At 32.7% G+C, this 24,161-nt stretch overlaps 1 protein-coding gene across 4 annotated transcripts in view; it reads right to left on the bottom strand.

Annotated features, from left to right (window-relative positions):
* LOC114931926 (insulin receptor) overlaps window positions 1-24,161 on the bottom strand; it is a 114,282-nt gene that overhangs the window by 26,004 nt on the left and 64,117 nt on the right. For all 4 annotated transcript variants that reach the window (XM_085483265.1, XM_085483255.1, XM_085483261.1 and 1 more), the window contains exon 3: window positions 765-1,266. The gene's annotated coding sequence lies outside the window, so the exon portion shown is untranslated. The remainder of the gene's footprint in view (window positions 1-764; window positions 1,267-24,161) is intronic.

Here is a 24,161-nt window from a genome sequence, read left to right as displayed (position 1 = left end):
ATAGATTTTTAAATTAATTTAAAAATTTTAAAAAAATTTTTTTAATTTCTTAATTTTAAAAATTTTTCGACGCTTTAAAATATCGTCCTTGGATCGGACAGCATCAATAGCCTTAATCGTGGCGCTAAGATTCCAGCTTTTTACTTTTTGATGGCGGTCTAAAGACATAAATTATTCTTAAAATAATCAATTATCTACGTTACAAAAAAAATGGTTCCTAATATTTGAGATATCTCATATTACGAGACCTTCGGTATCTCTTATTAAGAATTTACTATTCGACCAAGATTCAACATTTTGTTTCACTTATAAAACACTATATATAAATATTTTCTTATAACATGCATAACACATATTTAGCCTCTGTAACTAAAAAAACATTGCATCGTTTACGAAGTAAGACGAAAAATGTTTTACTCGAAAACAGTCTCAGCTGAAGCAAGGAAGAAGACCCATCAAAAGGATTTCGCAAAGATTCAAGTATACATTTCCAGGACTTTTGAAAAGGACAAACCAAATTCCAGACACATATGAAGGATCTCAAGGACGGCTAGACACCCCGAATTGACAAACTTGGTACAAAATGTGTCTCTTACTCCTGAGATTGCTTTGCAATATATTCGAGAAGACTCGCAGAAGCGCGGCGTATTTAATATCTCCTCCTTCAGAGAAGTCGCGCAACAATAAAGGGATATTCCGTCCTATTTCCGACGAATATACGCAAATGCTAAAATACACACAACGAAGCCATTATTTCCGTGTACCTGCGGATTAAACGATTGAAACGGGAGGTCGAGAGGCAGACAGAGAGGAAGCTCTCGCAGCCGCGAGAAAAACACTCCGAGTTATTCCGCGCTCCTGTCCTCCTCCCTCGTAATCGATCGATCGTCCCCAGCGTTTGCCCCAGGCTCGCGTGTAACCCTCTCCGATTTTGCCGCCTCCTCTTCCCTTCGTGACTCGGACGCGGCTGGTTCTCCGGGTGACCGGATTTCGCGAACAACGTTCGCGCGCTTCTCTCTTCCTTCCGGGATCTCGGGGAATCAGAAATCCTCCTCGGGGTCTCGATATATATATATATATATATTTATATATGTATATATTGATATATATATACATATATATATATGTAGATATTTCCCCGTGACAGAGTAGAAATGCACCTGATCGCGACGATTGGGACCGTCGAAAATATGCCTTCAGAGTACCTTCTTGTTGAAGATGAAGTACTTTTTAGCCTTCATAATTACGCCGTCGCGCCGAAATTATCTGTGGACAAAAGAAGAAAACGCAACGTTATTAATATAACGCAGGACTTTTTTCATTTGGGTGAAATTGATTTTTTTTTTTTTTTTTTTTTTAGAATTACGAAAAATATATTTAATATACGTATGCATGGTAAAATTAATACAACATATTTTATTTCTTATTTTGTGGTGCATATTAATATTTTTATTGCGATAAAAAAAATTACGGGAATTTATAAAATTTTTCCAATACCGTATTATCCCATTTATTTATATTTCAGGGTAAATTCTCAAGAAAAAATTCTCTGTGTGAGAATCATAAAAAAAAAAAAGATTGTGAACATTTTCTGCGCTGATAATTCTTTTAATGATGTACATCTCTATAATAAGAAATAAACGAGCAATTTCCTACTTGGAGCTTTCGGCAAAATTATAGATGAAAATATTAAAATATTTTCGATTGAAAAATGAGATCAAAGATAGGAGAAAAATATTCGAAAATATTTTTCTCGTCCAAATTAGTTATAAATCTAGTATTATATACACAGAGAAAATTTATTTTTAGAATTTACCTTAAAAATCACGTGATAATGTGAAACAATATGTTATTGGAAGACTTTTATAAGAGTTTGTCAGGTTAATGTTTGATTAATTTTACACTATATGTACGTATTAATATTTTTTATTGTGATAAATATTAATCAGAAAAACTGTTATAAAATGATTCCAATATCACATTGTCCCAAGATTACCACGATTGTAAATTCTAAGAAAAAATTCTGTGTGAGAATCATAAAAAAGATTGTGGACATTTTTCTGCTCCGATAATTGTTTTAATTATGTTCGAATCGGGTTTTAAAAAGTTTACGAGATACATCTGTGAATGAAAGAAATTAATTAGTTTTTTAATTATTAATTAAAAAAATCCTCGAATGATCTGTTTATGCAGCCCGTGAAATCTACGTTCCTCCATAATCGTCAACATGAATATTTCCAAATATGAGTGTAATATAATAAGTGTGCGTATACCCAAGCGTCTCTAATGTAGCAAACTTTACATACGCTTTACCGTTACGCTTAATTTAATTAAGCAAATTTGCATAAGATACTTAAGCGAGAATATTTAAGCGTATATCCGCTAATTAACTATATAAAAACATACCGACGTTCTAAACTAATTCGCAAATTAATAAGACGACGTCAGATTCTAAACTCTCGATATAATATTCGTATTCTTTTATGCACATATTTTAATTATACTAAATATTCGGATATTAACTGTAATAAATTATGCAAACAGAAATTGAAATATTGCTTATTACTTCCGTTTAACTCAGACAATGAAAAATGAACAATACTTAGAGTTTGATTAAAATACAAAAGTTTCTTTGAAAAGATAAGATCTAATAAGCGAAATACAAATCGCAATTAAACTTAGAAAGACGAGCATCTGTGTATTTGTGCGAATATAACTGGATTCAAACTAATTACAACAGCGTGTGATACAACTGTAAATATATATAACTGTAATATAACTAATTATAATTAAAAAACTCCAAATAGGTAATAGAACTGATATAATTAATTATAACATTTTGGTATCTTTATTGATATGGCTCTAGTAAAATTAAAATTACTAATGATACGTAATCTTTGTGGAAATGCATTACATCGGAAATAAATGCATGATAAATCATGAATTTTAATTAAATGTAAGGAATTTATTAATGTAAGGAATTCTTATCTCAACTGGAACTTTTTATGTATTATTTTATAATTATGTATATGATTAATCTAATGAAATTCTCTCTCTAAACTTCTATTATCATACATATATGTATGAATTCTAAAATGTGATTAGAATTTAATTAATAGAATTATTATGATAGAATACGCACACAATGATTAGAATTTATATTTACTTATGAAATTTTCTCGTATAATATCTCAACTCAAATAAACATTTTAAAAATCTCTCATTAATTCAAATCTATATTTGCGCATAATTTATTATAAATGTATACACGGAGAAAATTTTTCGTTATATTTCACCGCAAAATTCACTACAAATTTAATCAATTTTATCATTTAGTAATAATTCGAAAATTATCATGTTGCATGTTAAAATTATCATGAATGGTTAAGCTGCATTGAAAATATACTGCATTGTGAAATTTATATAAAATATTTTACATGTTTATCAATTCGTTTTACTTAAAACACTAAAAGAGAGAATCACAAGTTTTTAATATTATATATTTTAAAATTATTGAAATTTTACAATATATTTTAGCAAAATGAATCAAACATATTTCTATATCTTATTGTAGTAGATATTAATATTTTTTATTGCGGTAAAAAATATTAATCAAAGAAACTCTTATAAAATTCTTCCAATACCATATTATGCCACGATTACTGTGAATTTCCGGATAAATTCAAAGAGAAAATTCTCTCCGTGTATTAAAAGGTGCACCATTCAGTTATCGATCTCTTCTGGAATATTAATTTATTCAATGTCGTACACTGAAGAAAATATTTATAAAATTACATGATTACGCTAGGTTTTTCGACCCAGAACAATCACACAATATTGCTGTAAATGCTATAAAATGCTATAAAATAATGTTATAAATAAAATGGAAATACTTAGTAAAATAAAGTTCTAATAAAGTAAAAATAGTGAATTTAAAATTACACACGATTTTTGCATACAAATAATAATTTTACCAATATTTTACATGTATTTTCACTTTAAAAGACGTGGACAAATAAATTACAGTAATAAGCAAGTAATTTTCCAATTCTGACCAAGTCATTTCCATGTACAAATACATGGATTTTTTTCAGTAGATGAGGAAGGGAGAAAAGATAAATCTAAGTTTTAATTTTTCGGAAGAATCAGGTGCTTGCAATCACGAAGCGGGTAAGATATAAATATTTATTCGTGATGGATTTAATAATTTTATCGCAAACGCACAAACCCATTCGTGGATACCTGCTGTGTATTTAATTAGAGTAAAGTAAATCAATTCGACTCGGGATGTCCCGCAGGAGACACTCGAGCGTGTTCGCTAATTAAAGTTAGGTAAATTTGTACTCATTCGAGATTTTATGGCCGGATAGTTCTTCCCGCCAGCAAAGCGACCTGAGGGAAGCGTGTACACGTATATTTTGCTTCGTAAAACAATATATATATACATAATCTGGAAATAAAATAGATGTAATAATGTGAAATTCTTGGATAAAATTGAGGACTTAAGTTTTATTAGACTAATTTACATACAAAGCGACGCGAAAGAGAGAAAGAGGAGCTGAGAACAAGAGCTAAGACAAGCCAGAGAAGGCAAGATGTGTTCCTTGATGAGACTTTGATGAGGCCATAAACTTCGAAGTCGATCTTTGCTTATCGTCTTTAGTTATCTTTTGTCTCTTATGATCTCTTCCAATTTTCCAACATTAAATATCTTAGACAGAGCAGTTAAGCTTCAAACTATATAAGATCCCGTCATAAAGTGGAGTTTATGTTTAAACTATAAAATCCAAAAATAATATTTCGTTACACATTCTCGCGAAGCTGATTAAGGGAATGCCGGAGGTACGTTTTTACCGACCGAATGCGAATATTTAGTTTTTTTTAAATAACTTTTTATTGACTATACTGATCAATAAATCCTTTTCCACGATTAAAGTACTTATAAAAACGGACCGCGTTAGCTATGATTGCATATATAAATCATATAAAAATAAAAAATTACAGTTTTGTTATCAACTTGTTTGTGTCAGTTCGTAACAATACTTATTTAATAAAAAAAGTTCTGCAGTTTGTCTGTGCATGAAATATAGTATACGCGGTAAGGATAATATGAAGAATTATTAGTAAACGATTAAAAGTGAGATTGCAAGTCTAATAAAAAAGTTATATATTAAAAACATTTTCACGCATATGTGTTGTACACGTGCATATGTTTAGATATGTGTGGTGCTAACCTATCATGTGTGAAGAATATTTCTCGCGCATCAGCGTTCAAAAAAATCGAAAAAAGGCTCCTCCTCGAGTTAAACGCAAGTAAATACGGAAACTCCAAGTTCTGGTCTTTAAACTCGTTTCCCTTATTTTTATCGCGCTCTTCATCAGCATTTCCTTCTTTCACGCCGTTCATCGCTCGGCAAAAGCCGAGATATCTACCATCTTGGATTACAACGTCAGCGATGGAGGAAATTCGCGCGCGTTTCTGCAATTTATTTATGTCCAAGAAACCGTTCCTTCCCATTTTAGTTCTCCGGCGGTGAAGCCGCGGCAGAAGAGAGCTTTGCGCAAAAAAAATTACCATAAACTCCGCTGTTATATCAACATATCGCATGAATGTAGAAATTGCAGTTACGCGAAGGAGGGAGGTTTTCTTCCGCAAGCGGAGCTTTTCGGCGGAGCGTTTCGTCGCTCCGTTGCATTTTATTAACCCACTTTACGGCGGGACCTAAAGTGATTTCCCTAAGTAGAAGTTATTTGCGTGAACCTTTATAGCGCAAGACTAGTATGTATTATTCCGGTATTTCTGTCGTCGTAACTTAAGGCACCGTGCATCGGTATTCCGGCAACTTCTCACAAGCAGGAAGGGAGTTACGAGATGTCAAGAACATAGAGAGAGAGAAGTTTGAGTTATTTCGGATTTCAGAGCTGCTTCGACAGCTGCTGTCATTATTCGCGGTTTTACGCGATATTCCGTCGTCGGAGGTTTATATACGCCTCCGCGTTTCAGGAGAGGTTCTGGCTTGATTGAAGTGACGCGGCTTCGTCGACACGGAATGATTTACGCCGACATAAAGAATCGTCTCCCTCTCGCGTGCGCCTCTGACGTCATGATCCAATATCGGTTCATGTAGGTAGAGATTGGTGTACGTGGGTGGAGAAGAGACCCTTAACGCGAGTTCCTCGTTCAAGACCTCCGGTCTGATAATTGTGTCGTCGACCACTTGGTTGTACAACTACGTGTGAATATCTTAATTCGCCGTATATAAATATCCCGATAACGATCGAAGCGAAGAGGAGATAACAGAAGGGGTTGAGGGAGGGAAACAAGAATAGGGGAATCTCGGCGCCATCGCGTCGATTAAAAGCCGGATACACGGTACGATAAAAACAGAACTCGTTCCACGATAAACGATATACTTGGAAAGCGGAAGAATGCGCAAACTTTATTATTATTCTTTTTTTTCTTCCTCCTTCTTCCTCAGAGGGGAGAATCCCGGAATTATGTAAAAAAAAAATGCAATTGTCACGATAAGCGCATGCGCATAAATTTCCAACCAGTTTTTGAGGCCTGGCGTGTTCCGAGGCAATATAAGATCCTCTCCCCGATACGTTTCGCTTTAAGTAAACGGTCTACGCTTTAAGGGAATACAAATTGTTCGCGTAAAATTACAATGATTTTTCTATATCACGGGACACTCAAAAGGGCCGGTTCGCCGGCTCTTTTGTTCATCTTCGGCTAATCGTATATCCGAGAAGCTTTAATTTCTCAGTCGCGTTTCGCTCGTTTTTTTTTTTATCCTCTTTATAACCCTGGATTATATAAGTAGAAAGAGAGAAATCCAATAACGATATAATAAATCTACATTTGAATTAACAAGACTAAATTGCGATCGTAATTCTCTTTAGAAAAAAATACAATAAAGATACTTCATCTCTTCAAACTTGTAAAACAAGTTGCGCTCTTAAATCATGATTTTCCAACAGCTCGACTCCTTCTTTACCTCTGTGAAGTTGGCATCTCATTTTTCAAAACCATATTTCTTTTTTAAGTTCTAAGTGAACCTCGAAGAGTTAAACATTAAAAGTATTAAAAAAATAATTAATCTTGTTATTAGTGCTATAGGACTGATATCGCACATTTTCGTATATATTTTTTAAATAAAAAAACAAAGAAAAAATTTTAAATTCCATTGAGAGTTCCAAATAGTATCTCAAGAATTCTAAAAGAAACCCTAATGACAAAATTAATCATGTTATCGCTGATTTAAAGATTTCATTTCGTGAAATTAGCACCCCTAAAAACTTTATCAATCGTTTTTTAAATTCGCTAGAACTATTTTTAAAATGAAGGAACTCTAGAAACTCTTCGCACTCGGAACTAAAAAAACTTAGCTTTCTGAAAGATAAAGTGCCAAAACTTCACAGAGGTTCCTTCCTTCGTTTCATTTAATATATAAAAATTTATCGCAAGTTTTCATATTTTAAATAAAAAAACCAAAAATTTTTAAGTTCTGAGAGTTCTATTGAGTTCCAGATAGTACCTCAAGAAATCCTAATAACAAACTAATAACAAAATTAATCATGTTATCGCTGATTTAAAGATTTCATCTCGTGAAATTAGCACCCCTAAAAACATCATCAATCGTTTTTTAAATTCGCCAGCACTATTTTAAAAATGATTAAGGATCTCTAGAAACTCTTCGCACTCGGAACTAAAAAAATTAGTTTTCTGAAAGATGAAGTGCCAAAACTTCACAAAGGTTCCTTCCTTCGTTTCATTCAATATATAAAAATTTATCGCAAGTTTTCATATTTTAAATAAAAAAACAAAAAATTTTAAAGTTCTGAGAGTTCTATTGAGTTCCAGATAGTACCTCAAGAAATCCTAATAACAAAATTAATCATGTTATCGCTGATGTCAAGATTTCATCTCGTGAAATTAGCACCCCTAAAAACTTCATCAATCGTTTTTTAAATTCGCCAGAACTATTTTAAAAATGATTAAGAAACTCTAGAAACTCTTCGCACTCGGAACTAAAAAAATTAGTTTTCTGAAAGATGAAGTGCCAAAACTTCACAGAGGTTCCTTCCTTCGTTTCATTCAATATATAAAAATTTATCGCAAGTTTTTATATTTTAAATAAAAAAACAAAAAATTTTAAAGTTCTGAGAGTTCTATTGAGAGTTCCAGATAGTACCTCAAGAAATCCTAATAACAAAATTAATCATGTTATCGCTGATGTCAAGATTTCATCTCGTGAAATTAGCACCCCTAAAAACTTCATCAATCGTTTTTTAAATTCGCCAGAACTATTTTAAAAATGATTAAGGAACTCTAGAAACTCTTCGCACTCGGAACTAAAAAAATTAGTTTTCTGAAAGATGAAGTGCCAAAACTTCACAGAGGTTCCTTCCTTCGTTTCATTCAATATATAAAAATTTATCGCAAGTTTTTATATTTTAAATAAAAAAACAAAAAATTTTAAAGTTCTGAGAGTTCTATTGAGAGTTCCAGATAGTACCTCAAGAAATCCTAATAACAAAATTAATCATGTTATCGCTGATGTCAAGATTTCATCTCGTGAAATTAGCACCCCTAAAAACTTCATCAATCGTTTTTTAAATTCGCCAGAACTATTTTAAAAATGATTAAGAAACTCTAGAAACTCTTCGCACTCGGAACTAAAAAAACTTAGCTTTCTGAAAGATGAAGTGCCAAAACTTCACAGAAGTTCCTTCCTTCGTTTTATTCGGTCGACAGCTAAATGTCAACGGATAGCTAAACGAGGGATAAATAATGTAAAGCAATTAGAGTTTATCTTTTTTCGAATTGTACAACGATTATAAATCTGTCAAGATCGACACTCCTCGAGGTCCGAAATTGGCCTGATCGCTCTTCTTCTTCTTCTTTTCTCGTATACAGAAGCGCGGAATCCCAACATCGCTGTCGTCACAACTTTCGCGTTTTTCTTTTTCCTCTCACTCGTTCCCTTCGTTTAAACACGAGCGGACGGATGGATGAAGTTGGGTGTTTTTGTGCCGGACGATGGAATTCCGCACCGCGCGCGCGGCAAAGTAGACAACTCCGTAGGCGACCTCTTCTCGACAGAGGCGATGTTTCGAGAGACGACGAGAAGAGAAGAGAAGATGAATGGGGGGGACCTGGCAGTAATGTGTTTTGCACGAATTGGGCACGAATACTTGGAATATATATGTCGAATAGATCGAATATTTTTCGGCGCACCATGTCGACGAGGCGGTGGGGCTCCGCCGACTTCGGACGGTCGGTCGGTGAAGTTGAAAGAAGTCAGCTGCTGCCGCCGCCAGCTGCCGTCGGTGCCACTTTGTGGCCGTCCTCCTCTTGTGAAGGGAGCGCGACCGGCGCGCACAACCGGATTTGCAAGAAGTGTGACGGGCGAATAGCTCTGGATGGTTTATGACATGGGAAGTGTGTTTTCGGATCCCCATATTTCACGCGCGAGGAACCTAAATGCGCGCCTATGCGTATCTATTATTATTTACGGCTTGTTTACCCGTTATTCACTTATCGCTGTCTAGAGTAAAAAGATATTCGGAAGAGAGAGAGAGAGAGGGAGAAGAATTAGTAGCGAGTAAAATGTATTTACATTCGCTCGGCTCTGTATTATTTTTTGTTTTTCAACAATTTTCTCTCTATTAACCCAGAAGAGTGGAAATGTTATTTTTATATATTTTATATAGATTTTTGTGTTACATTTTAATGTTAAAATGGCCATATTTGTGCGAAAATAGGTTTTGGATCTATATTCTTTCCAGAATGATAAAATTAATTAAGTATATCTAATATATATTAAAATATTTACATAAAGATGTTCGATCACGAAGCAATTTTGAGAAACATCCGATAATATATAAAAATTATATATAATATTTTGAAAACAAAAAAATTATTCAACTTGATTAATATAACGAAAATAATTTCGTATTATAATATATTAGTCTTATTTGTTGAAATTGCTACATTTTTGCATAAACACGTCTGTTTTCTTTCAAGTTTTAAATCATCAATATTTTTGTGCGGAATGAAAAAATTAATTAACATCTATGATGTCTCAATAGATATATCCACGGCAAATTTTTTTCTTAGAGAAAGTGGGATAATGTAGTATTAGAACAATATTATAAGTTTCTCTCATTAATATTCACCACAATAAAAAATATTAACATATACATATAGTAAAATTAATCGGACATATTATTGTGCCAGATTATTAATATTTTTTATTATTGTGATAAATATATATTAATCAGAGAAACCTTATAAAATTCTTCCAATACCATATTGTCCCAAGATTATCATGATTTTCAGGGTAAATTTTAAGAGAAAATTCTCTCTGCATTTTGACATATCCTGATATATAAAAATTATAATATTTAATAACTTGAAAAAAGAAAAATTATTCGATTTAATTAATGTAACAATATTAACGTAATAATTCGTATTGTAACATTAATTTTATTTATTAAAATTGCTATAATCAATTTTCCCCCTAGAATGAAAGAATATATCAAATATCTCAATTAATATACATACATATATCAACAGAGATAATTGAGCGTTCTGAAAACAACTTTATAATATATATAAAAATAATATAATAGAATTTTTTTCAGAATGAAAAATTATATCAAATCCGAAATGTCAATGAATACAAATACATCAATATAAATCTGATCACGAGCGTTTCGAGAGACATTCTACGGTATATAAAGATTACAATACCCAATAAACAATTGATATAGTACATAATAGATTAAAAAAAAGTAATAACTCGTTTTCCTTATTCGATATTAATAATCCCGAAGAGATGAGCGAGAGAGAGAGAGAGAGAGAGAGGAAGTTCTCAGTCCCGCATTTTATCGCAACGCGCATTCATCATTCGCGCTGTTTACCACATTGTTAAGGATGTTCATTTCTACCAGGCGAGTGAGGAGAGACAGTTGGTGCTTCGAGGTATCGACACCTCCGGGATGACTCAAGTATCGATGTCCTACATATATATGCGCGTTTATATTTAAGCATACTTAGCATACGCGCGCTAGAATGTGTGCGCGCGCATGCGCGCAACGCGCGCGTGCTGATGGATGGTCGCGCACACGTGACCAGCCCGACGAGGAGAGAATGACGAGCGAGAAAATACCAATAACGGAAAAGAACCGACCGGAAGTTGCGGCGTTGCCGCCGACCGAAGATCGGGGCGTTTCAACGTCGCTCGCGTATTCGATGATAAATGAGAGCCGCGATATACTATATACACTCTCGCGCTTTGGTACATACACAATTATGCGCGTTCCCTGTCGCGCTCTTGTCATCGGCGCGTTTCTCTCTTTCTTTCTTCCACTGTCTGCCCTTCGTCGATTTTTCGCTCCCGACAGCCGCCAACGTGTTCTCCCTCTCTCCACCCTACCTCCTTCTTTCTCTCGATCCTTAAGTCGCGAAGAGGACGCGACGACCCCCGGCTATATACTTCCTTTATACTTCACTTTTTTCCCGCGCGCGCACACTTAGATATGGCGCGTCGATTAATAATGGGCCTGCTTACAGTGTTGCAGCGCGCGCTGTTCGACGCCGGTCGTTTTATTCCTGCGATCGTTATTACTATGTTGCACACACAGGCCACCGCGCCACGGCGCAAAACCAGTTTTTGATCCTCGGCACTATGGTAAGTTATGGGCGCCCGAGGTTCGTCTACTACTTTGTTCGTAAATATAACGCGCGCCGATGTATTTTCACGCGCGCGCGAAACCTAGGAATATGCTACTTCAAGAGAGAGTGCACATTTTCGCTTCTTGACACGTCCCTCCCAGTCTTGGGGTTATACATCATTTTTCAATTCGCTACATCAAAATCAGATGAAAATGTGGAAATTTATCTTAGATTTTGCTTTCATATATTTACGCAGAAATATTGGTGTTTTCTTGTGTTAAAAACGGTTCCCGTGAAAATTTTTCGGTTAAATATTTAACACATTCATGGGTTCATTTAATATATTACTATTCTGTTAATTAGCTAGATAAACATCAGATAAAAATATGGAAATTTATCTTAGATTTAAAAAATATGTTCGATTAATTTTACTATATGTACATAGTAAATTTTACTATAGTACATAGTAAAATAAGTAATATAGTAAATGTACATAGTAAAATAAGTAATATAGTAAATGTACATAGTAAAATAAGTAATATAGTAAATGTACATAGTAAATTTTACTATAGTAAATGTACATAGTAAATTTTACTATAGTAAAATTTACTATGTACATTTACTATATTACTTATTTTACTATGTACATTTACTAAATTAATTACTATGTAAATTTACTATGTAAATTTACTATGTACATATTAATATTTTTATTGTGATAAATATATTAATCAGAGAAATTCTTATAAAATTCTTCCAATATCGTAATGTCCCCCAATTAACATGATTTTCAGGGTAAATTCTAAGAGAAAATTCTCTCTGCGTGTAAGGTGAAGATGATTTTGTTTTAAATATATTTAGATAAAAGATAAAATTATATGACGATTCATCTAGATAATAATTTTTAAGACTGCTTATGTAAACGCAGTTATAAAAAAAATGTAAATTTTAAAAGGAATATAAAAATATATGTATTCATAATTTTATCGCTTACTACGTAAATTCTACTATTCAAGTATTTTTATATGTGCTATGATTCTAAACCAAAATTATCTAGAAATTATTCTAGATAAAATTCGTAAAAATAATATATTTTCTTTCATCTGAGATGTAGATATAAATAATACAAATTTTTATTATCTATATAAAGATAAAATGACGCCACAGTTTTATCTATAGATGATCATCTAGATAATTTTATTTACATAACAAACAACACTGGTCCCTCCGTAAAACAAGATATTTTCTGCTATAGTATAGAAAAGAGGTGTTATAAATATATCGATATATCAATATTATAATCGTACCGTAATCTAATACTCGGGGATACGATATTGGACGACGATATACCCTTGATAATATCGTAATAGCGATACCTTGTCCTGCATATATCGATACAGGGGAATTTCGGGGAGAACAGGGGGCCCCGAAACTCTCTCCGTATAATCCATAAATTCAAGAGAGTTGAAAAGTTTGCTCGAACCCTTCCATCCGTAACAACCGTCTTCTCGCATGACGGCGGAATTTTGGATTTAAGGAGGCAGACTGTACGTGTCTGATTTATCGAAAAATATTCCTTTTCATTGAACTATTTATTGCACTCTAGGAAAATTTTCTGGTGAAATTTTTGGGTTAAATATTTAACACATTTATGTGTTAATTGAACTTAAATGTTAAAATGATTAAAGCAGCTGAAAAAGATTTATCTGTTCAAATTTACAGAAAAAAATCAACATTTTGTAATATAAGTGATGATGATAAAATCTAAAATTAATATATTTTTAGTTCATTTTTGTATTAAATCTATGTTAATTTTACACAGAATTTATTTTAAATTAACTTTTGAAGTTTTGAATTTATTTTGTGTCTATATTTAACATTTCACGTTAGATTAACCAAAATTTCTGTGGAACATGTGATATCTGTTAATTTACCAACAATTTTTTCAAGTGTGATTATACAAAATAAAAAATAACACCAAGAAATTTAAATAATAACTTACTTCCTTATTTTTGTTTTAATTCTAGTAAAGGATTTTTCATTCCGCGCAGCTAAGAAATATTCAAATAAAAATAAAAACCATCGATAACACAATGTTGCAAAGAGGAACTTCAAGATATCTCTCTTCGGAAAAAATAAAGAGTCGTTTTTTTTTTGCGGTCAACAAATTTCTATAATAAGCAGCGACAGCTGATAGAAAAAAAGAATCAATTTTCTTGAAGAATCTCAATTATACGGGGAGTTGTCGAGCTCCCCCTTTATGTAGTCCTCTCTTTGCGTCGACATGGTATCTTTAATAAGGTAAGTGTAGCATTTAGACCTTAATATCCGCATAATTTTGCCCCCGATTATCTTCGACGTATATCGTAGAGTGTGTCTGCTCGCTCTCTCGAAAACCATCGGAGGAGAAAGCAACATTGTGCATTTTATCCGATTCACCAAGCATTCTTTATTCCCTTGTCTCCTTCACGATTTTTCCGCGCGCGCGCGTTTTTGAACTCTTCGTGTATATATATATATATATATATATATACACACGTATATGTATATATATATACACGTTTGTCAGTTCCTTCGCAACGAATCCCTTTTGTTCCTTGCAGCAGGACGGGCTTTCGAAGTAGAGATTGAATTCTGCACCGCTAACAAATGTGCTTCACCCGACTGTTGCCTGAAAAGAAAGGCTGCCAGAGACGTAGAGAGAGCATATGGTGCCCCAGAGCCGGGGCACAATGTTGTCAAGGCCCCCTTCTTTCGGGAATAAAATTAAGCCACGAGACGAGAACACGCTGCGCGACTCGAAGAACAAAACCTTCGAAAATCAAGAAAAATCATATTTTCCTATTCGTGATGAATCAACCCAAATTCACCACTTTGTTAAAATCGGGGTTTTGAGTAATTCGACGTTTTAATTGATCAGAAAATTGTTTAAATCCCTTAAATAATCCTGAAAAAAAAAACATTTTCCCATTCGTGATGAATCAACCTAAATTCACTACTTTGTTAAAATCGGGTCTTTGATGCCTTCTAGTAATTCGACGTATTAATTGGTCCGAAAAATTGTTTGAACCCTTTAAATAGTCCTTGAAAAAATTCTACAAAGTAAAAAAACCTATTTCCCCATTCATGATAAATCAACCTAAATTTACTACTTTGAATAATTTGACGTATTGCTTGGTCAGAAAATGTTTGCCCAAATCCCTTAAATGGTGCTGTCAACATATGATTCTGTTGGTTTGCGCTAAATGTGCCAATTGACGCAATTAGGGTAATTATAAGCGCGATTGCCGACAATCGCGGGTACGTAGAGGCAAATTGGTCGGAAAAGTTGGTACGAAATGCGTTTTGGATCGATGGAATAAAGCGGGAACAAACAGTTTCGCCGCCCTTGCGACGCTCCCGTAGACTGACACTCTCTAAGGCATCTGCGTTCTCCCGTTTCCCCGTTGTTCCTTCGCCAGTCACTGCTGCATCTCTGGAGGGACCCACCTCCTTGCAACCTTGTAGTCGCCATGACGGCCACATCATGGTTTCATAATGGTCGCTCAAGTTATGCGAGATCAATAATTTGAAGATGACGCTCGGTGGACAACAATGTTTGATGGAGTCGTGACAGTCGGTGTGAATCGTTCGACGATCGACGTTTCTTCGCTCGCTTTGCAAGAAGGAAAACGCATTTGCGCAGAATTTTGCCAAACTCGAGAGATTTACGCAGTAGAACAATTTCTTTTCTCGTTAAAAACAGTCCCCGAATTTTTGTGTTCAATATTTAACTCATTCGTGTGTTAATTTAATATATTGCTGTGTTAATTGAATTTAAATGTTAATTTTCACTTATTTTGTGTTGAAATATTAACACAATATTTGTCTCCATTTAATATTAAATTAACATAAATTTTTCAACTGTATAATCTGGTGATACAATGATAATTTAATCACTTTTTTTGCACGAGCGTTTAATTCTATCATAACATATTATTTTTGGCGGGAAAAGCATGTTTGTCTAAATTATATGTTATTTGTGGGTGCAAAAATGTATCGCATTAAGAGAAAAATATGAAAAAAAAATTTGTTCAAGTTTAAGAACGAATACATTTATTATACTTGGTAAAAGCAACTACTATGAAACAATTACATTAAATTTTCATCGTTTTCTCTTCTATGGTTTCGATTTAAAATTGTTGGTTTCTGGTGTAATTAAAATCGCTCATACTCATTTACGCCAAAATTATTAATTAATTAAATTGCTTATTAATTAATATTAATTATTCAAGTGTATATAAGCTTAAATTTCGTGTAATTGTTATACAAGAATTTGATTCTAATAAGCTAATAAATATGTATATTCGTTGTTAAGACTGAATACTTTATATCTTTATAATCGTCCAAATCGAACACATGTTCACATAAACTTTTTTGCTCCAAATGATGTTTACAATCATGTCTTAAAACCATGCATTCCTCCTGAAACATCCTGTATATTTCATAATGATAAGATAAAAAAATTTAACCGTCCATTACATATATAACAAATTGCTTTTATGCATATAAAATTATAATAATTTAAGCTATAACCGGTACGAAAAGGAAAAATCTAATTTGCTTTAATCGCCAAGAATAATTTATATAAGTCTAATAGCTGTAATAACAGTAACAAAAAACTGGAAAACACTATAATCCATCTCGGATTGTATATTATATATTACGTGTCGTACTAACGACTATGATTGCAATTAAAAAACAACGCTGAACTGAGTAAAAATTCTGAGAGTTGCTATCTTAAAAAGAGAGAAAAATGGTGAAAAACAGAGAAAATGTCTCTCTACATCACGTACTAATTAAAATTGCAACTCACGTATATAATTGTAATTATAATTTATAAAATTTCTTGAAAAAAAGAGTCGGAGTATATGTTACACGTATACGTTTCTAAACCTCGCAAACACAGCCACTCTGCGAGATTAAGTTCTTTTTTACTTCGCTTTGTTTCCCGTTGAACTTTTTATTTTTTCCACCGAGCATTTTAATCGCGAGTATGTTATTATTATTTCTCTCTTTTACCCGGGTGTGCGGTGACTCGTAAAATTTATATATAATGTATAAAAATCGTCTCGCTGAAAAATAGACTTTATTTGAAAAATTATACTACTAGTGACAGCTTTTTTCCCCTTTCGTATTATATTATATAGTTTTCTCGATAAAAATGTAGAACTCGACTTGACGTTTTTTTTTTTTTCGGGGAAAACTCGATTGGAAGTCGACCCATACGTCACTCTTTTTTTAATTTTCGATATTAACACGTCGGGCGCTATATCGCACTGGTGGAACACATTCGTCTCTCTCTCTGTCTACGACAGCGTGCACTGCTTCTATGCACCGGGGCATGTATGCATTTTGCCTTCAGCGACGCGCGGTCGTTCGCGTCATACGATGTGGATATTTATATGGCTCCATACGGATAAGTTACATACGGATTTTACATCAAACGTGTTTATTCTCTCAGCGCAATATCAATTACTCCGAAAACAAGACTTCTCGTGTCACAATACGCATTTCTAAATTATTTTTTGGCAAGAAAAAGTAAAATTAATCTAATTAATTTTAATTAATATAATTTCTAAATAATTTTTTTTTTAAACAAACAAAAAATTAATCAAAAAATCCTTGTCTGTGAAAATTACATATATATATAACGACGTTCAAAGAGCAAGAAACATTAAGAAAGTGCATAAAATATACGAGTCAATTAATAAAGTAGGAATATTAATTACTGAAAACAAGACAATTTCTCGTCACGATACACATTTCTAAATATTTTTTTTTTTTTTTTTGAAGAAACAAACAAGAAATTAATCAAAAAATTCTCGTCTGTGAAAATTAAATATGTAACGACGTTCAAAGCGCAAGAAAGATTAAGAAAATGCATAAAATATACGAGTCAATTAATAAAGTAGCAATATTAATTACCGAAAACAAGACAATTTCTCGTCACGATACACATTTCTAAATAATTTTTTTTAAACAAACAAAAAATTAATTAAAAAAATCCTCGTCTGTGAAAATTAAATATGTAACGACGTTCAAAGCGCAAGAAAGATTAAGAAAATGCATAAAATATACAAGTCAATTAATAAAATATCAATATCAATAACCTACGCATTTCTAAATAATTTTTTTGTCGAAAAAATAAACCGCCTTGTTATATCCAATAAAAAAATCGTTCATTGTATTTTTAATCAAAAAATCCTCGTTTGCGATAAATGAAATATGTATAACGACGTTCAAAGAGCAAAGAAGATTAAGAAAGAGTGCATAAAATATACAAGTGAATTAATAAAATAAGTAGGAAAGAGTATCGCCGCAAAGCACTCGATTCTTAAATTATCTTGCTGAGCAAGACCTTGTGTTACGTGTTTGAATTCTGTGATTCCCCATTCTCTTCTTCGAGCACTTCAATTACGATTGTGCTCTGTGGGACGGGCATCGAAATGAGTTTCGCATCACACAGGCGAAACCCACTACTGCACAGAGGCTGCAATTTGCCCAATCTGAGAGAGGGTGAGAGAGAAGGCTGAAATATTTCCACCTTGTTTCATGCAAATATTTTACAACATTTTTTCCATTTGATCTCTGAAGGGTACTTTGCTGCAAATACTTGGCAATTAAAATTTAAATTTAGCAAGAAAGTTGTATTCCATCTCCTGCAACGATGAACAATTAGTCTGATCAAAATGATATCTGTGTGTGTAGATTAAAAATATTAGATTTACGGCACTTTGAAAAATTTCGCGTTCCTTTTAGAGGAACACTGAAATGTCAGTCATTTTGAAATCTTTGAAAAATTCATGAAGGAATATTATTCGAAATATTCGGAATTTGCGAAACTCGAGGTACAAACGAACGAACCTTTCTCTGACATTTTGATTATATACATATATTCATGTACTGTATTTTTGATTTAATATATTTTGACATACATATTCATGTGTGCATGGATGGCGCCTGTACAAAAGCCTAAATTACAAACGAGAATATCGAAAAATCTATAGAATTCTGTTTCCCGTTAAAAGTTTAATAAAATAAATATTATATATAGGTACATTAAAAAATATACGCAGTGATTATAAAATTATTGATACGCGATTAGAGATAATGCACACGAAGAGAATTTTAGAAACCACAATAAAAAATATTAATACATATAGTGTAAAATTAATCAAGCATATTTTCCATCTTATTATGGTAAATATTAATCAGAGAAACTCTTATAAAATTCTTCCGACACCATATTGTCCTACAATTATCACATGATTTTTAGGGTAAATTCTAAAAATAAATTTTCTTTGTGTACGTAATACTGGATTTATAATTAATTTTGACAAGAAAAAAATTTTCGAATATTTTTCTCCTACCTTTGATTTCATTTTTCAATCAAAAATTTTATTTTGATACTTTAATCTATAATTTTGCCAAAAGTTCCAAGTGGGAAATTGCTCGCTATTTCTTATTATAAAGATGTACATAATTAAAATAATTATCTGAGAATTTTCTCTTAGAAAAGAATAATATGATAGGTATTGGAAAAATTTTATAAGTTTCTTTTTATCACAATAAAAATATTAATATGTATCACGAAATAAAAAATAAAATATGTTCGATTAATTTAAAAATATTTTCGAATATTTTTCTCCTATCTTTGATTTCATTTTTGATCAAAAATATTTATTTCGATACTTCAATCTATAATTTTGCCGAGTGGCAAAAATTGCTCGCTTATTTTTCATTATAAAGATATACAAAATGAGATTTCCTATCAATTAAATTCATTGAAATTCCGTGAAATTTATCAACATGAGAAAAATGAAGTTTAAAACAAAAAAATAAAAAATTTCAACTCTCGTTGCTTCAGCTTGGAATATTTCACGGATGAACTCATTTTCTCTCTCTCTCTCTCTCTCTTGTCGACTTTACGTCATGGCTACGCATCGATTTCGCCGGCAACACGGTACATTTAATTTAAACGCTCGCAAACACTGGACAAAGTAGCTGTCCGGTTGAATCGTATCTGCACGGTGAAGTATCGAATAAAGTTCCGACGTGGATCGTTCATCTCCCGTACGTTGCAAAATCTAACTTTCGCGAATTTCTGCTTGTAAATTATGAAGGGAACTAAACGTCAAGATCGCTGCCGACAAAATTTCGAAATGCGCTCCGCAACTTTATCATAGATTATTTAGCATCTTCGGAAAACTCATGAACTTTCCGTGTAATCTGCGTTTAAGCGAAACGAGATCCAGAAGAAACGCTTGAAAATAAGTGCGCTTATTATTTGAATATACTCGTATATATATAGTCCAGTAAAATTAGACCCGAAAAGGGCAAAACGTCATAAAATTTGCATCAAGCTAAATTGTTGTGGAGATCTTTATTTCGATGTTCTAATGAAATCCTGAAAAGTACCTTTAATTTCATCCAGGCGTTTTTTATGGAGGCTAAAAGGGGATAAATTTTAGTTCTTTGCCATTATCTCGAAAACTATCAATTTTTCGAGAAAAATAGTTATTATCAAAATCGTAGCTCATAAAATTCCTTACAAAAAAGGTCATTATATTTTTTTTCGTACAACGAATCATTTTTGAGTAAAACGTGCGGTAAAGTTGCAATATAGTCACACATAATACTATAGTAATGCGCACATTTTCTTTCCGACTTAATTCGCTCTATATCTTCGAAACGATTAATTCCATGAAAAAAAGTATAATGATCTTTTTTTTAGGGAATTTTATGAGCTACAATTTTGATAATAGCTATTTTTCTCGAAAAATTTATAATTTTCAAAATAATGGCAAAAAACTACAATTTACCTCCTTTTATCCCCCATAAAAAACGCCCTGGATGAAATTAAGGGTACTTTTTAAGATTTCATTAGAAGATCGAAATAAAGGTCTCCGCAAAAATTCAACTTGATTCTAATTAATTTATATAAAGTCAGTCTAATTTGACTGCATTATATATATATCTTCTCTATACATTTATATTTTCTTATTTATATCTTCTTTAGCAAATCAAGTTATTCTTTGCGAGAGGACGATTTGCGCGAATGATATCTCGCCGAATGAAAAAGGGAGAGAACCTTCGGACCCTTCTTTTTACCTGAAGGCGGCGCGCTTACAATGAGTTTAAAGATCGTAATGCTTGGCTGCATCACGATGTTCCTTTAACGTTTATGAGGTTTATTTTGAACAGTGAGAACGTTACGGATGAAGATTCGGTTCAAAGATTTCACCCGATTGGAAAACTAATCGACACTCCCTTCTCCGCTGTTTAATAGGAAAAGTTAAATTATACTTCAGATATACCTATATACATATCGTATTATATATGTATTGGAGTCTTACGATTACGCTTTCAGATTTCGTGTGACTAACGTTAGATGTTAGGAAATTAATCGAGCCTTTGTTTGTCGCGCAAACAATCTCACGCGCAAAATAAACGCGCCTAAAGTCGATCGATGAACTTTCGGCGATAGAAAATACAAGGTGCGCGCGATTCGTTTAGCTGATAAGCGATGATTCTATTTATATTTCATTTTTCCCTAAAATTAAAATATCGAGAATTAAATTGCGGGAAAAATAATTTTATAAAATTCGAGCGATATTCGTAACAAATATTTTATGTGTACATTTGTATCAAAATATCAGTAATTTTAATTTTTAAAATATTTTTCATATAAGTAGTATTTTTTCCAAGTATATTTAATATAAAATATGTTGAATTTTATATTTAACTATCCATATCCATATTATATTCATATATGAATTATATTTAAAACTTTATTTATATATGCATGTGATATAGGTATACATATATTTAATTATATTATATATGTAGTCAAATATATTTTTAAAATATTACTCATACACGGAGAGAATTTTCTCTTAGAATTCACCCTCAAAATCATGGTATAATCGTGGGACAATTTATATGATAATTTCTCTGATCAATATTTATTACAATCAAAAATATTAATATGTACATAGTAAAATTAATCGAACATATTTTATATCTTATTGTAGTAAATATTGTATATTAATCAGAGAAACTCTTCTAAAATTTTTCCAATATCATATTGTCTCACGATTACCATAATTTTTATTCTAAGAGAAATTCTCCCTGTGTATACATAAAAAAATTGAACTATAATATATATACAATTAAAATTCACTATAAAATAATTTACGATACGTATAAGAAAATTATTGTAAGAATAAAAAAGACTCCGTCGCGCACGCGATTTTTGTATCACCCGAGTGTTAAAGGCGACAACATTTTTCCGGTATCGATTCATACACAGCGAGCAGGAAAAAGTCACATTTTCCCGCGCACTTTTCTCGTTAAAAACCACGCGCGAAGTTCAAGAAGCCTGTAGGCGGCCCGATTAGTAACACGGCATGAAACAAGGAAACTCGTTTAACCGTCGCGCCGATGTAACAACCCGTTCCGAAACAAGTTAGAAAGGGCTTCGTACAAGTTAGGGAACATACGCATTCGCGGGTTTAACCAGGGCGCACCCGCGATAAATTCGCAGACGCGACGTGAAACTTGTTTGAGGACAGCGTGTGTGCATGTTTCGGTAATCGCGAATTACAGCTTCGACACGGCCCACAATCGATGTTGTGTTTAGATGACTTTAAAGTTAGCTAGATAAAGATGAGTCTAGAAATATATAAATTTATCTCGGATCAGGTGAAGATGATATTGATTTAAATATATGTAGATAAAAGAAAATTATATGGCTATTCATCTAGATAATTTTCTAGATACTTTTTTAGACTGCTTATGGTATGTAAACACAGTTATTAGAAAAATGTAAATTATAAAAGGGATATGAAAATATATGTATTCTTATTTTTATTTATAAATTTTTATCGCTTACTGTTTAAGGAGATGCTGCCGTAGTTCTGTTTTACCGACGTTATGTTAGGTTAGGTTCAATTTTTATTGAATATACAGATTGAAAAATCCTCCGAATCTTTTGATACAGGCTTTTAATTTCATTTTTATTACTTTTGTATTGTTCTTTCATGTCAGCTCTATTGGGAACGCCATATTTTGTGCACAAATAAACTGCCAAACTTTTGTTTTAAATAACTATTGTTACGAGCTGATGCAAGAGCAGATGCATCGATAAAAAAACTGTAACTTTTAACTTTTATTGTTCTTTTTACACAAAATTACAGCGCTCCCCGTTCATTATTATCAGTACTTTAATTGCGGAGAAGGATTTTTCAATCTGTACAACCAATAAAAAGAAAAACCCTTGAACTCAAAGCCGGTGAAGCAGACATGATCAGCATTCCTTCAAGTTCTACTATTTAAGTATTTTTATGTGCAACGATTCTAAATATCAAAATTATCTGAAAATTTCCTAGATAATTGAGTAAGGTAATACTTTTTTCATCTAAGATACAGATATAGGTACATATTTTTATTATCTATATAAAGATAAGCTGACGCCAAAGTTTCATCTAGATAATTTTATTTAGATAACGGCAAACACTGCCCACGATGATCGATGAAAGTCTCGAGGGAATTAATTATTAATCTGCTCCGGGACCGCATGTGGCGAATTAGCTCCACATATATGAGAAAGAGAGAGAGAGAGAGAGAAAGAAAGGTAATCGGGCGGAAAATGAGATGGTCGGCTTTTAACCCCCGAGCCACTTTGCTCCTTATCTGTCTCCCACAAGAAACCGGGAGATGTCCCGTTTTCTGTTTCCGGAATAACACGAACGATTCCTCTCTCTTCATTCTCTTTCTCATCTTTTTTCTTTTTGTTCTTCTCTTTTTTGCTTTTTTTTTCCCTCTTCGTTATCAGATCGCTTAATGAAAGAGGACTATATCTATAAAGGATATAAAGGATAATCGTTTCGTGATAATGGCCGTTCGTTAATTAATCATCAAGGATGAGCATTGTGTGCGGCTGGCATAATTTAAAATCCTCTGCCTTGCCGTTAATTATTTCGGATGACGTAACAAAACGCAAACGCATCACGTATATGGCCGGTTTTAATGTTTTTCGGTAATAAGCGAGAAAGATTCCGCCTCAGAAACATCGCCGTTTGTGAACTTTATGCATCAGGAGGCTCATTGTATAGTCTAAAAAAAAAAAAAAAAAAAGACAGAAAAGAGAAAGAAAAAATCATATGGTTATAACCCTTTTTTTTACGAACCTTCGGATTTAATGAGTGCATGGAACGTCGAGATTGTAAAGTCGCTTTTAATTTTTCGGACTTTCAATCATTCTCTGACTTCCGATCGTTATTAAGCGTAGTTTTTTTTTTTTATAAATATCTCGCAGAGCACTTAAAAGCACATCGGAAGCTGGCCTTTTAATTTTTAAAGAAGATTACGAAATAATTACAAATTAAGAAAAATGAACAAGAATTACAGAGAGTAAGATACTGGAATAATTAAA

Source organism: Nylanderia fulva, unplaced genomic scaffold (genome assembly GCF_048542155.1).
Source record: "Nylanderia fulva isolate GAGA-0341 unplaced genomic scaffold, ASM4854215v1 Scaffold10, whole genome shotgun sequence".
NCBI classification, from domain to species: Eukaryota; Metazoa; Arthropoda; class Insecta; order Hymenoptera; family Formicidae; genus Nylanderia; species Nylanderia fulva.
Note: the sequence above shows the minus strand (reverse complement) of the source record. Positions and strands in the feature narration are given on the sequence as shown.